Source organism: Trachemys scripta, chromosome 1, assembly GCF_013100865.1.
Source record: "Trachemys scripta elegans isolate TJP31775 chromosome 1, CAS_Tse_1.0, whole genome shotgun sequence".
NCBI lineage: Eukaryota > Metazoa > Chordata > Testudines > Emydidae > Trachemys > Trachemys scripta.
Window position 1 is genome coordinate 88,441,367 of NC_048298.1, and position 14,524 is coordinate 88,455,890.

Genomic DNA, 14,524 nt, shown 5'->3' on the forward strand with positions numbered 1-14,524 from the left:
TCCTCCTGCCTGAGGCACATATCTTCACCATTAGCATCACTGGGAGATGTGCAAATGGTGACAGAGGCATAGAAGATAAAGGACTGAATTCTACCAGTTCCCACACCTGAAGTCATGAGAGAAAGATCATGAGGGATTCAAAATACCTACTCTGAGTGATCCCTGCTCTGAGCTCTATGGATGAAAGTCCCCCTTGTGCAAGGGGCCACTACAAAGCCTATGCACCACCTAAGTCCCTCTTAGGGGGGAGGGCTAGCTCAGTGGTTTGAGCATTGGCCTGCTAAACCCAGGGTTGTGAGTTCAATCCTTGAGGGGGCCACTTGGGGATCTGGGACAAAAATCAGTACTTGGTCCTGCTAGTGAAGGCAGGGGGCTGGACTCGATGACCTTTCAAGGTCCCTTCCAGTTCTAGGAGATGGGATATCTCCATTAATTATTATTAAGGCCCATAGGGGCTTAAATGGTGCATAGGCCTTGTACTGAAGGAAGGTAAAAAAACCATCACCAAGCTCCCTGCTAACAGACCTCTAAGGGAGAGGGTGGGATGACATTTCCCCACTCCCCCCGCTCCAATACCTTCATATTTGGTAACCTGTTTAATCCCAGAGAGAATAAAAAACACCCCAAAATATGATGTTAAAAATAAACCCCAAGGACAATAAAGCACCAGAAAACTCATGTCTCTATAGATATTTTATTACATACATTTATTATATAGACTTTTGACTCTAATGAGAATAAAACACCTGACGGTTAATGATAATTTCATCAGGACCAGACAGTGCAAAACACATGCTGCAAAAAAAAACAACAACAACAACATTTAACAGCTTTGGAGGTTGTGTCTATTTTAGCTCTTAGGTTAAAGGTGGGGTGTTCACAGTACTGGTGTATCAGACAGATGAATAGAGAGAGGTATCATACAAGTTAAAGATGGCAGATACTTGCTATATCACACGTAGGCCATCCCCCTGCCCATGAAGGATTGTTCCCTAGAGTCTCCAAGGCCTTGTCCAGTCTAGCTTTAACAAGTCCCAAGTGACAGGGTTTCCACCACTTCCCTTGGGAAACTATTCCAAGCCCTAATGGATCCCACTGTTGGGAAATGTTTTCTCTTCCATTTCTGACAATTAAATTTCTTTCTGATCAATTTCATCCAGTTAATCCAGGGCCTGGGGGAGGTGGGGTTAAAACACTTGAGACTACACACAGAGAATGGCACAGAACATGAAAGAGGCCCAGAGGATACAGGGAGAGAAATAACAGACCAATTGGTCCAGCCCCTACTCCAGCAGGACTTTGTAACTCTGTTTCCTAGAGAGGGGGATCTGCGGGGATTCCTTTGCGAGCCAGAATAGGCGCACATGGATAGGGCTTCCCACACACACTGAAGGTGTTCCAGACAGTCATTCTGCCTGCCACATCCCACAGAGCATTGGCACAAGACTCAATCACTCATTTCCTTTTTTTTTTTTTTTCCCCTTCTTTTGACTTAGTTTATGAAGGTGAATTTTCTGCTGGTGAAATACATGAGCGATTGTGGAGTTCATGCTGGTGACATTCCGGGAGACTGAAATCCTCCATCCCACACCTCTCCCCTCCTCCCTCCCCCACCCCCCCGCCCATGGACAGTTGGAGCACAGTACAAACTCCCCATCACTTCCTGACAACATACATACATCCAGGGCTGGAGGTGGAGAGGAGAGGTCAGTCTCTGTGGTTGGGTCCTTCCTGACCTTTTCCATAGGAACTGTTAGACCTTTGACTGTAAGTGGGTGGTTGAATTGGCTCCCAGCCATTTCTGGAGGGCAGACTGCACCTTTGGGATGACTGCCATACACACAGTAATAGGGATTCTTTCATAGAGAAAGAAAGAGAGAGAGAGATTTCCTTATCTTGAGTCTTTTCAAAACATGGAACCTCAGTCTTATGGGGATATTTTAACCTGTCCCTGACATCTCTGAGCTCCCGACCTCTAGTGAAAAGGGTTTTTATTGCTACCCCGTTGCTCAACCTGGGGTCCATTTGCATTGGTGGCCTACCCACCAGGTTACAACAGTCAAGGCCCAAGAAGCAGGTCTCTAAATTGACACTCAGAGACTATGGCTTTATTAATTTGAGTGACCTTTGGGCAATAGATATTGTCAATGTGATTGAGGGCTGCCATTTATCTGTATTCATACTGAGGAACAAAATCATCTGCACTGTGACATTTGCACTTTCACAGCCTTGATTCAGCAAGGTACTGAAGCATGTAGGATAACTCGTGTGCGTACATTTAGGCACATGCTTCAGTACCTTGCTGAATCAGGTCCCATGTTATGATATCTGCATCAAGATCACCATGTTCCAGTCTGAATGTAGGGACTCAACTGTCCCGCATTGACAGACCCAAGAAGGTCCCATCAGTTGGGACCTTGGTGTGGGTGATGATGCCTTATCTGACCTGGGCAGATGAAATAGCCAATAAAGGCCAACGACATTTGCCAGGTGTTGAGGACAGTTTCCATTTGTACCACAGCCATCACTGCTAACAAACGTTATTCCCCAAGCAACCCCCAATGACAAGTCACCCACTTAAATCGACATAAGATGTTCTCCATCCTTCATTCAGTAATGGATGAAAAAGCTGTCAACAGTTTCCAGTGAAAATTATCACTGGCTCCAAAACTCTCATCCTAGGGACTATATGTTGTGAGCTGATCCAGCAGCCATGAGGAGGGGAGGAGCCTGTGTGCACCCTTGCGTCTAATGGCTCCTGCTGCACAGTGGAGCCATCAGGGAACGTGGCACTGAACCAGCACCAAGAGCAGTCTGCTGGTATGGAATGTACTGAAGTATGTACAAAACAGCAACACTTTGTGTGTGCATATGGTATGGAATGTACAGACATGTGCACAGTAGGGCAGCAGGGACTGTGTTACAATGATATAGAATGTACAGAAGGGTGGCCGATAGGGCAACAATGGCTGTGTAATAATATCATCAAATATGCAGCAGGGTATATCAAAAGGTGGCCATGGTTATGCTGCCCTGGTATGGAATGCACTGACAATGGCACAGTGGTGCCATACGACAGTGGTACTGTATGGAATGTAGATAACTGGGCGTGACTGGTCAAGAGTGGAGTTTTATAATATATAATGTATAGAAATGAGGACAATGGGGTAGCAGGGGCATGTTAGCAGAGTAAGTGAGAAACAGTCAGGGGCATGATGGATCAGCAGAGATACAAAGCACCATGGAACAGGAGCCAGTGTCTTACTAGATTTCTAAGCAGGTGTGGCACAGTAGTACCTGTTGTGGAATACCTTAAGTCATAGGCTCTGAGTTGGGCCAGTGTTATCTGCTATGATTTGCACATTGTTCGCAATGAAGAAAAAGGTGCTGGATTCCCACTCTCCCATGGAGTCACATTTTCTTACAGTACTTTGTTAGCAAATCAGCCCTAGGGAAGAGTGGAGGAAAGTGCAAAAACAGTGTACATATACACATTATATGGTATACAGGTGGGATCTAGAAAGCACAGTCATTAGTAGTGCCCCATCTCCACCTGTCTGGCTCAGCGTCCCTTACCGGAGATTCACAGTGAAGGGTTCTCCAAGGAGCATTTCACAGTTTTCAATGTGGATGACAGTCAAGAGGGTGCAGCACCAGAACTGATGCACTAAGGGATCCATTTCAAAAAATGCTGTAGACAGAGGACTGAACGAGTGCAAATCTATTCATAATAAAGGACCCTTGATCCCTGGGTCATGGACAGGTGCAGAAGGTCCAATGAATCTGTTGAGGCCTATGCGATAAATCCAGAGCCCTGGGGCAAGGAGAGGTGCAAGAGATTTCCTGGCAGGATCAACACAGACCTCCTTAGCTGAAAATTGTGTGTGAATTTAGTGCTCATGAAAGTTTGTCCTGCTTTGAGCAGGGGGTTGGACTAGATGACCTCCTGAGGTCTCTTCCAATCCTAATCTTCTATGATTCTATAAAAGTACCAGATTGACAGCCCTGGAGACTGATGTCCTCTATCCCCGAAACAGGTACAACATGGGCACCAATAAAGCAATCTTTACTCCCATTGCCCCTCCTGTGTGTCTCACTCCTGAACTGGGAAGATCACCTCTAGGGGTGAGTAGGGAATTCACTCTCCATGGCTCATTCAATCTGTGGCTTCCCTAATGAGACTCCCAGCACAGGTGGCAATTCAGTGGCATTGGTGATTTCTGTGATATGCAGTTATCCACGAAGAACTGGCCTGAGACCCACCAAATTCATTTTACGTAAGTCACCAAAGAGGCATTCGATGATGACACCTTTCAGACCCTAGCAAATTGGGCTAGATTTAAACCAGTGACCTAGCAGTTAAAGGATCTATGTCCCATATCAAGTCTATCTATTATGATCTGGTGCCCATAAGAATTTTTTTTAAAGGTAATGTATAGGCACAGGTATCCTCCATTGGATAATGAATAACAGAGACCTTTACCTTTGGTGGATCCAAAAATCCAGGTCATGGAGTGGTGCAGGAGATCCTTTGCTGAGTGATGAATATCTTGTCTAGGGTAGACCTGAAAGCCTTGAGTTAATAGAGGCGCACAAACCTTGCCTTAGAAAGGGAGAAGATGATGGGGGAAAAAAGAGGTAACTCTGGTGATTAACCGAGACCCGTGTCAGCAAAGAGTAAAACTACCCTTCTTCAGTCACTAGACAGTAGAAGATTCTCTCCTGAGTAAGGAGAAATGTGCATCCAGACCAAATCTTGTTAGCCAGGGCCCATCCAGAAAAGGCTCTGTTTGGCTCTAGAAACACCCCACACACAGAATACTAGACCTCAGGCACCCCAAAGGCAAGGTTATCCCGTATCATCAGTGTTTTCCGAAGATCTCGTTCCATGATCGGCCTTTGCGTCCGCCACTTGTGGGCCTCCTGTAGGCCCGGCTCAAAGTAGTATATGCAAGCTCCGAAGCCCACCAAGATGAGAATGGAGATCATCAGATACACTGGCACGAACCAATCCAAGAAGTGGGGCATGGCTGCTGGAGAAGGGGGAGAGAAGCAGATGTAGATGGATTAAGGTGAGTGACAACATGAAACTGATCAGACATAAGGAGACATGGCAGAGATTACCTAACTAAAAGTACCCAGGCCACTCCATCCTCGTTTACAGCCCTCCTGCATCCAGTTTAGAACATAGCTTTGCCCTATTTTAATGCCTAGTTCTGCCCTTTAGTACCCTGCTTTGCCCCAGTTTGGCACTCTACTTTGTAAGGTTCAGCACCAATTATGCCCCACTCTGCCCTAGTTAAGCAGCATCTTCCCCCTCAGATTGCACTGGCATGTTCTCTAGTCTCCCAGTGTGTACAAACAAAGGCATTTAGACTGCAATGGCTGGGGGTTGGATTTTTTTTTTTAATTCTCATTAACATATTCATGTTTTTAACTTCTGGTTTTCATTTGACTCGGTCTCTGACTTCAGATCATTTGCTGGCTGCAATGCATCTAAACTGATATGAAATGTTCATAGAATGCCCGTAGCTTAAGTGGGCCTAAAAAGTGACTTACCTCCACCAGCTGATTTTTCTTATCAGACTTCACTCTTGGGTGGCTTGTGATGTTCCCTTTTCAAACCAATATACCCCTAAGAAAGGCAAAACAACAAGCACTCAACTTACCCAGACACAAAACCCATCACCACTGGCGTTAACTATCTGCCTTGTTAGTCTCAACAGAGAGGCCAAGAGCTGAATGGGTTATAGAGACCAAAAATCTCCCAGAGCAGCTACATTCACATCAGAGATGAGGCACTTGGCGAAAGAGGGTGGGGAAGTTCGCATGGCTGCTGCTTGTAGTATGTCTGACCTGTAAGGCTGCGATTTAGTCATGGAGGTCATGGAGTCCGTGACTTCCAAAGACCTCTGTGACTTCAGCCAGCACAGCTGAAAGCTGCAGGGTTCCCTGCTGCCTGTAGAGGCTGGGAATTGTGGGGTACTCCAGCTACCCCAAGCGGTGGGAGCCCTCCACCATTCCCAGCCGCCGTGGGCGATAGGGGGGACCCCCGTTACTCCCAGCTGCCGCAGGTGGCAAGGGGGATCCCTGCCGCTCCTGGCCACTGCGGGTGGCAGGGAACCATCGCCGCTCCTGGCCACCACTGGCAGCAAGAGGGACCCTCGCTGCTCCTGGTCGCCATGGGTGGCAGGGGTACCCCTGGAACTCTCTGCCTCTGCAGGCAGCTGGGGGGACACCTGGAGCTCCCAGCCACCACCGGCAGTGTGTGTGTGTGGGAACCCCCAGAGCTCCCAGTGGCCACAGAAAGCCGTGGGGAACCCCGCAGCTCTCCACCGCACTGGGAGCCGCCAACGGCGGGGATCCTGGAGCTCCGAGACCCCATGGGTGGGGACGGACCCTTGAAGCTCCCAGCTCTCTCCCTGGCCTCTCTCCCCCCGGGACGGGTCATGGGCTTCTGTTAATTTTTCATTAATATCGGTGACTTTTAATAAAAATATCCATGACAAAATCGTAACCTTACTGATCTTTACATAAATAGGGGACCCATCCTCCAGCATTATCATTCCTGCAACTTTCACCATTCATAACACAAAGCATTTTACCAACAGTAACAAATCCATTCCCAGGGGCCCCCTACAAGGCAAGGAAGTATTAGTCTCCCTATTTAAAGCAAGTTTATAGAGAGGTGATTTGGCCAAGGTCACACAGGACATCTGTGTCAGAGCCAGGGACAGATCCAGGTTTTTGAACTCCCAGTCCCCTGCTCCTACCAAAACACTGCCCTAAGTGTTTCGCACGCAGGGGTAGAATAAGGAGACCAAAGTCAGCCCTTTCCCAAGCAGGACCAACTCCCACCAAAGACAGCTCTGAATGTTGTGCGGGGGATTTTTGGTTTAATTTTAATTTCTGATCACCATACGTTTTGGTGAGCAAAACAAAAATCCTCAAGCACAAGAGAAAAGGCTTGGAAAGCAAGACAAGCACAGAAAGGGCATCTGCAGTTAGACGGAAGTCACAATGGAGACCTATTTAGGGCTGGATTTTCAAAAGCACTCAGCATTGCCCTAACTCTTCTCCTTCTAAAGTCAATGGTAAAATGACCATTGACTTCAACAGGAGCCGAGTTAGGCCAATGTTGAGTACGTGAAAATGACACTGTGACAGACACTGCAGTATCTTTGGGGGCCACTGTATTACATTTATGAATGGTTTATGTAAGACTGTGTTCCACTCCATGGGGGAAGGTTACCACAGTGTCTCCTGGAGCTAAAAACAGTGGGGGTGATTAAGGCAAGTCACTGAGTCTAAACAGCTCTGCAGAGTACCACTCCCTGGAATGGTTTGCATATACTGGTTCAAGCTGTGTTTTATAGGGACTAGCAGACAAAGGGTTTTTTTGTTTTAGGACAATGATCTTGAACTGACACAGGCCTTCTTTATGATCCAGCAATCAGACAGGACCTTTTGTCCAAGAGTTGGAAACACTTTGGCCAACTAGGACCCCTTAAGAATGATGGGTGACTCTAGGTATGTTTAGTGTGTGTTTAAATCTGTTTATTAGTTTCTTATGTTTTCTCTGTACTGTTTCTACTTCAAGAATAGTTGTGCTTGCTTAGAAATAACAGTGTATTAACTTGTTACTGCTGGCTACACACTGGTCATAACCTTCAGAGACTGAGAGCAATGCATAGGTTCCGGCTGTCAGGCAGACTGGCTTGCTGGGGCTATCACAGCGTAAGGCAGGAAGCTGTGCAGCCTTTAATCCCCCAGTCAGATGGGAGTGGGACAAGGATTCCTGCCAGAGACAGCTGATGGCTGAAGACCTGACTGGGCACTCCTGGAGTGGACCACAGAGCAGAGAATACAGGTACAGTTACCTACAAACTGTGACAGTCACATCAAAGAGATAGTCTGATTATGTTTTGGGCTTTATTACTACACTATTAGCTGCTTATCTCTGTCCCACTCCTCAGGCCTTTCCAGAGTTGGTCAAGGGTAGGGAGGGGGGGAGATTTGTCACACTAACTTCTGCTGCTACTACTGCCCATCTATCTCTGTCCCAACCCTACCTCCAAACCAGGTGAGACACATTCTCCTCTCTTCCCAGCCAATAATATTCTTACATCATATATCTGTCCTATGGGCAAAGCAGATGTATGTCATGCCCCTGTGATACTATGTTGCAGCATGATTGTACCACAAAGGAACATAATACTTGGATTATAGAGACGCCGCATGATACACTTATCTTGTTCTGTGTACCAAATCCAGGAAGTTAGCAGTCAAACCTTCCCAACATCCTCCCTAACTGATAAGTGGATGGGAATCACTCCTTCTCTTGTGCTGTTCCACAATTTCCTTTTAAATCTCTCTCTAGATGTATTCAGTGATCTTATACATGAAGGGCAGTATATTTAAAAGCAGATGGTGTATCATTGCTACTGGGATCTCATCAAAGAGTTTCTGAAAATCCCTTAGGGATATCCCCAAATTGCTGGCTCAGACTGCCAGTCACCCAGGAATATATCTAATTAAAATATTATATAGCATAAAATTAACTAAGGCAAATGCCTTCTTAAGGATGAGGAGACTGCGAGAAAATGAAATGTGAAGGGTGTAAACAGTAAGCAGGGAGAAAAATTATTAAGGATGATCCAGGAATACGACAAAGAGCAACAGGAAGTATCTGAGCAAAGGGGAAATTTAAGATGGAGATCAATACACCTTTTTGTAACAGGGACCTCTGTGGCATTGGACTACAGCACCATTTTCCAAGCAAAGTGATGAAAACCCCATCACTCAGTTATTATTCAAAATTGGACAATGTCCTGGAAAATGTACTGAACAATTCTGCATAAACCACAGTGGAGGAATGGACAGGATGTGACCTGACAGATTGCTTCCATCTCTGATTTTTTATGACATGTTAAGTGTTTTAGCTAATTTGGTACCATACTGACTGATTTCATACAGTTCTTGTTGATTTTTAATACTGGAGCAATCAACCAAAGCAAATTTGCATAAAAGTGCATGTGTGGGACTGTTTTTCCCCTACCTAAGCTGTCAGCTGATTTCCCTCAGTTACCAAGATCCCCCTCCCCTCCCACTAGTGCAGAACAAGTCAGCAGGAAGTGTAAGAGTGAACATGATGTTCATTTCAACCCTATCAATCGCATTTTCTATCGCCTCAGATTCACAATACTAGATATCAAACCACCAGGGATTCTCACTCGCATGCACAGGGATAAACAACAAACTGTCAGATCTGAGGCTGGGAAGGAATCTCCCTTCCCCAGTCTTATTCACAGGGATCTTGGAAGTTTATCCATTTTCTAAAGCCTTGAGGGGGAGGGATCAGGTGGGTTTATCCTACATGCTGAGGGATGCATTGGTAGATTTCATTCCTGCCTACCTTTTTCCGTCACGTTTCTACAACTCAACATTTCTGCAACCTCCCTGGCATCCCCATCTCCTTGTTAAGTCCTTGAGCATTCTTCTCTTCCTCTCACTTGATTGCAGGCTCCCATCTCGTCCTGTCCACTATCCTCCTCACTGAGCCTCCCAACATCTCCCTTAATCTGTTAGGGGGGGGAACCTCTCAGTGACAGGAGATATGACTTCCTCCTCATACCCTGGAATTAAACAGGTAGTCTCTACCTCAGCTTCATTTCTGGACATCTTATATAAATAACTTTAAAAACCTCCACATTGGGACAAGAATAGTTTTGTGTGGGAAGGGGGGAAATTTACATCTAAAAATGGAATGTAATTCACTCCGTCTTGTAATGAAGGGTGGCAGAGAGATAAGTGGTGGAAAAGGAACCAGTCCCCCATGTCAGGAAACACCGATCAGGTTGGGATTTGAAATATGGTAGAAGATCCTTCAATCTAGATGCCTGTTTATCCATTCTCTACCAGTGGAACCTACTTCTTCAAAGGCTAATTATGCCAGTGAAATTTCCATATTACCCATGGACAACAAATGACCCTGCATTCTTCACCTTGGCACTTACTGAGCTATCTGAGTGGGGACCAAAGTTGCCAGGACCAACTTCCAAAGGTGTCAGAGGAAATTACATCAAGTCACAGCTAATATAACAGATGCCTGAAGTGACAGGAATGGGGAGAGGGAGGGGAAATGAACAGGTAACTTACCATTGCTAAGCTACCACAGGTGGTGGGGGAAAGGCTGACTGCATGAGTAATTTCCCTCCCACATTTCGTCCACTTTCAAAATCTGAAAGTGAAGTTATAGTCCAAAAAGTGACAGTAAAAATAGCACCGTGAGTTCTCTATTTATACTCCCCCTGTGACCTGCAGATTCCCATCTATCCTCAGTTCACCAGTCAAACGATGATTTTTCTATCTGTTTCCAACTGAAACTCCACCTTGGCTTTGCCAGTCCTTCTACTCCCTCTGCCTTCGACATCCCAAATGAAGAATTTTGCAATCAGATCTTGGCTGGACATACTGTGAGACATATTAGAACCCACCTCGCTCTCCCACAGCGATACACTAGCTCTGCAGTCAGCTCTTGTTTTGGTCAGTGAAATGAGCTGTTTTGACTGAAAGACCCCAAGAGCAGATATTTAGACTAGAGAATGTGTCGGTTTTACACCGTGGGTTTGCTGATCTTAAGCGGGCTTTAACCCCCATTGTGCTAACATTTCAGTGGTTTTTTTCACTTAAGTTCATGCCTTTTTAAAGGTGAAAAACATCATCTACATTTGAGCTGAGATTTCAGTTAACTAAGTTCGAGGGGATCCCTCCTCCTTCTAAAAACCCACGATGCATCCCACCCTCAACACAACAACCCCCTGCAGCAGCACCTCTTCGGATTGATCATTTGTGCTGGACACCAGGCTGGCTAGAGGTGTTGTGGAAATAGCTATGATGGCATACTGGGCCTCCCAGGAATTTGAGCACCAGTCCCAAGGGACTGAGCAAAATCCACTTGGGCAGGAGGAACCGGAGAGAGCTTGCAAGGGCCGCCCGACGCCTGACCGTGAGCCTCCTTCCACTGGCCAAATGAAGGCGGGCTAGCGAGATACGCAGGGGGCTGCTGGCTCACTAGGGGCCCTGGCCGGGGTACAGAGGTTCAGCCGCGGGATTCCTCCCCTGCCAGGTCTGGGAGGGAACATGTCGAACTGTGGTTCCGAGACGGAAACCCGAGCCCTCCCCGCCGCAGCGCGCCCTTCGGGTGCTGCTGGAGACGTCCGGACACAGAGGGGCTCCAGCCAAGCCTGGGACGGGGGCACGGGGCTGGCCAGGGGGCGCAGCTCGCCCGCCCCGCCTAAGGGTCCGGCACGCGCCACCTACCGGGCTCCACGAGCGTGGGTCGCGCGGGGGCTTCGGGCAGCGCGCGGACGAGCCTCTGGTCCTCGAGACCCCGGGAGCGCCCCTCGCGCGTGACACCGCTGCGCGTGTCAGGACCACAGGGAGGGAAAGAGGGGCGGGGCGGGACAGGCGGAGCAGAGCGCGTGAGAGCGACGCGCGCGCTGGCCCCCCGCGGCTACCCCTCGTCCATCAACCTGCGAGGCACTCTGCCGGCCGTGGCCCCGCCTCCCCCTCACGGGCGGGGCAAAACCTTCCCCGACCAATCGAAACGGCGCGGAGGCCTTTATGTGCTGTTGCCGTAGCAACAAGGCTAGCAGCGCTTCAGCGCACGTGGTACAGAGCGAGCCGGGCTGCGATGGGAGCCGTCTCGCGGGGACCTAGGCGGGAGGGTCTGTCCGGGCTGGTGGACCCGGCTGGGCTGATCGGCTTGTCTGTGACTTGTCTGACGGCGAGCCAGCGGCAAGCCAGGCTGGGCTGCACGGGAGTGCGGCAGGGCTTGGGGGAAGCTGGGCTGGGCGCAGGGGTGGTGTGAAGGGCTGGTGGCCGGGAGCAAAGGGCGGGACTCAGGAGCTCTTCCCCCCCGTCCCCCACGGTGATCTGAGAATGGGGGGGCGGGTGGAGGCCCCCTTAGTGGAGGAAGCCCAGAGCCTTCCCCTCCTGCACACAGGCTTAGCCAAGCCCTGCAGCGCCTCCGCAGACCCCAAGCTAACGCAGGGAAAAGGCTCTTAGCGCTGCGACGTTTCGCTCACCGATGGGCGGCTCAGCACCCCTTTCCAGGATGGAATATGCTGCTTCTGGACGTTGGTGCCCAGGAAGAATTCCTGTTATTCTTCCCCTTCTCCAAGGGAAAACTAGGGACCAGCTGCTGCCTCTCTTTACAAATGGACGCAATCAGGCTCACCCACTAAGCTTGCATCAGGAGATCCCCATCCAAAAGCAATGCCGTGACTCGGATTCGAACCGAGGTTACTGCGGCCACAGCGCAGAGTACTGACCACTATACGATCACAGCCAGCTGTCAGCTGATGAAGCAACAGAGAGTGAAATGCTCAGTTCTGCACTCTTGGAGTGGCCACCTATCGCCACAGCTATTTCTCAAGTTTCCCCATTACTGTCACAGTTAAAATCATAACAAAAGGAAAAAAGACAGGAGGCCAGCGTGCTGCCTGTCCACTTTTCTCTCTTCCTGGCCCCTTGACCAGCTGCCACCCCATTTGGCTGAATATTTCCCTTTGTGACTCCAAAAAGTGCCCAGACATGCAGGTCTTGAAGCTGGGCCCAATGGCAGAAGGCAATGTAGAGGCTTTTGCTAGTACAAGCAGGCAGGGGTGGTCTTGCGGGCTAATTGTCTCTCTGGAGCTGAAAATCCACACTGCAGGGTGTGAACAGAAGTCACTATAGAAGGAGGAAGTGAGGCACGTACTGGCTAGGCATTTCTTTCTCCCCTTTGGGGAATCAAACCCCACTTGCCAGGCAGGGATATGCACCACTATACAAACAAGAAATGGGGCTGGATTGTGTGCTGTATGGAGCTCCTACAGGCCAACTTACATCACACCCCAGAGCCAGCTCTCAGTTTTTTGCCGCCCCCCCCAAGCAAAAAATTTGCTGCCCCAAGCTTAGGTGGGGCTGGGGCTTGCAGGTTGCGCTGGAAGTGGAGGGAGTGATGTCTCCTTCTCCCAGCACCTGCAGGGGCTTTATCCCCTCCCCCGCCCAGCCGCACAGAGAAGCCCCAATATAAGGGGTGGCACACAGCAGCCAATGCACAGATGAGGCGGCGCAGCCTTGGCTCCGTGGCAGGACTCGCCCTCTCCTCCCCAGGTAGTGGCTGGGCCCTGGCAGCTCAGCATCCCGGGGCTGAGGCTTCTCCTTCCCACTATGGCCAGGGGTGCGGCGCCCTCGCCCCGGCTAAGTGGCGCAGCTCTGAGAGCGCAACTGTCCCGAAAAAAAAAGGATGGCTGGAATGCCACCCCAGAAATGTGCCGCCCCAAGCACGTGCTTGCGTTGCTGGTGGCTAGAGCTGATCCTGATCACACCTAGCCTCCACCAGGGAACAAGATCCCTTGCTCTCTTCTTCCTAAAGCCTTTGGCTGCAGGAAGCAATAGCCCTGGGAAAAGTCCTGTCCCTCCTCACATGCGCTTGCCCAGCAGGCCGCCTTTGGGGGCTACGCAGCTCTTCCCACAGCACCTGCCTGGGACCTTTCCCTCACCGATGGGCTGCTCAGCACCTTCTTCCTCTCACAACCCTTTCATTCTACCCTCCCCCTTCCACACTTCACACGCTCCTCAAAGTCACACCATTACAAACTCACCCAAGGCCCCTTTGGCTTTCAAAGTGCCTCTTGAGGGCCGCAGCTTCTCAGGCCCATAGATCCTTCCCTTCAACGCGCAGTGGCTGGACATTCCAAACTCAGCCCTTTCCAGGATGGAATACGCTGCTTCTGGACATTGGCGCAGCGCCCAGGAAGAATTCCTGTTACTCTTCCACACTACTCTTTTCCTGATTGACTTTCCTTTTCCAAGCAGAAACTAGGGACCAGCTGCTGCCTCTCTTTTCAAATGGACGCAATCAGGCTGACCCACTAAGCTTGCCTCAGGAGATCCCCACACCCTGGGAAAATCCCTGTTCCTCCTCACATGCGGTCACCCAGCTCTTGTCCAAAGAAGCCTTTGATCTGTCCCATGTAGGTTCTGTGGCCACAGATGATGTGGTATTTGCTACTCAGCTTCATGGGTCTATCAGTAATGTCCCTGGAGTCCAGGGAGGTTACTGATGAACCCAGGAAGCGAAATAGCACATACCGCCTCCTCAGCTTTCCCGGAACCTGCATGGGGATTAATAAAGCAAAAACTTCTTTCCCAAGAGCTTCCTCTGGCCTATTATAGCCACGGCCCATGGATAGGAGGACTCGTAACTGATAAGAGGGTTAGGGAGGTGGGGGTCTTGTCATGGGGACTGAGGGAGGATTTTAACAGCTGGGACTTAGCTTGGGAAGGTAGCTGTAACCATGCAAGGGGCCTCACTCTAACCCCTTGCCCTTCACTCCACTAGTCAGAGTAGAGCTAGGCAGAAAAGGCCATGGGAGTTTATTTTATGCAAAGAACTCATTTTTAGCAAAAAATAAAAAACGCCTTAACCAGAAAATCTGTTTTTAAGAGCACTTTTGTTAAAAAAAAATTTTTT

At 49.1% G+C, this 14,524-nt stretch overlaps 1 long non-coding RNA gene and 1 other non-coding gene across 2 annotated transcripts; both read right to left on the reverse strand.

Annotated features, from left to right (window-relative positions):
* Window positions 1-1,609: 1,609 nt before the first annotated feature.
* On the reverse strand, window positions 1,610-11,521 carry LOC117879790. Its single transcript, XR_004646389.1, has 3 exons — window positions 11,323-11,521; window positions 5,560-5,635; window positions 1,610-5,033 (listed from the first exon to the last, which is right to left on the reverse strand). It is a non-coding gene; the product is annotated as an uncharacterized LOC117879790 (long non-coding RNA).
* A 759-nt stretch (window positions 11,522-12,280) lies between these two features.
* Window positions 12,281-12,352, reverse strand: TRNAH-GUG. The gene has a single exon. It is a non-coding gene; the product is annotated as a tRNA-His (tRNA).
* Between the last annotated feature and the right edge of the window lie 2,172 nt (window positions 12,353-14,524).